The 1,009-nt window shown below is 54.8% G+C and overlaps 1 pseudogene; it reads left to right on the forward strand.

Moving 5' to 3' along the window:
* The first annotated feature begins 402 nt into the window (after positions 1–402).
* LOC104535864 lies at positions 403–692 on the forward strand (annotated as a pseudogene).
* The last annotated feature ends 317 nt before the right edge of the window (positions 693–1,009 follow it).

Genomic DNA, 1,009 nt, shown 5'->3' on the forward strand with positions numbered 1-1,009 from the left:
AAGCTGTGCTACCACCACTGCTGCTAATAGCCGCGACGTAGTCCAGGCCTTTCCCGGGTGCCTGTTGCACCCAGAACATGGGGTAGCTGCTGAAAGTGAAGCCTGAGGCCTTGCAGCCGAGGGTCAGGCACCCCCTGGGGGGCTGGAGGCCACCGCCGGACTCCACCAGTGTCACGGCCGCCCGCCCTCCTGGGGGAGGGAGAAGAAGGAGGAAGAAGAAGGACGCCATTGAGTCTCCCAGTTCAACCAGTTGTCCCCATGAGTGGTGCCTGGGGTTGGGGTTCAAGGGGCTGAGGCCTGAAATGGTCCAGATTTGGGAGTGAAATGGTCCAGATTTTGGGCAGTTCCTTGAGGTTTTGTTCCTAAAAGGAGCCTTGAGGCCCCAAACCTCGGTCATTTTAGGCCCAAACCTTGTCTGTGACCCTCAGCTGCAAGGCCTCAGGCTTCACTTTTGGCAGCTATGCCATGGAGTGGGTGCAACAGGCGCCTGGGAAGGGCCTGGAGTTCGTTGCGAGTATTGGCTACGATGGTGCTTACACCTACTACATGCCAGGGGTTAAGGGGCGCTTCACCATCTCCAGGGACAACTCCCAGAGCACGGTGACGCTGCGGATGAGCGGCCTCAAGGCCGACGACACGGCCACCCACCAAGGCCGACGACTCGGCCACCTACTACTGCGCCAAAGCAGCTGGTGCTGGTGGTGTCATTTCCTGGGCCGTTTGCCCCAAATCTGGGTCATTTGCCCCAAATCCTGACTGGTTTTGTCTCAGATCTCCACTCTTTGACCCAAGTCTCAACCATTTCAACAATTCTGGACCATTTGTAACCAAAACTCTTCACTATTTTACTCAGATTGTGGTTGATTTTGCCTTTAACCTTGACTGTGTGACCCTAATCTCAACCACTTTCCCAAATTTTGACCACTTTTACCACAGATCTTGACCATTTTGCTCAAATCCGGACTGGTTTTGCCCCTCAACTTGACTATTCACTGCAAACCTCAAGCAT

The sequence above is a fragment of the Mesitornis unicolor genome, unplaced genomic scaffold, assembly GCF_000695765.1.
Source record: "Mesitornis unicolor isolate BGI_N332 unplaced genomic scaffold, ASM69576v1 scaffold32938, whole genome shotgun sequence".
In the NCBI taxonomy this organism is placed as follows: Eukaryota; Metazoa; Chordata; class Aves; order Mesitornithiformes; family Mesitornithidae; genus Mesitornis; species Mesitornis unicolor.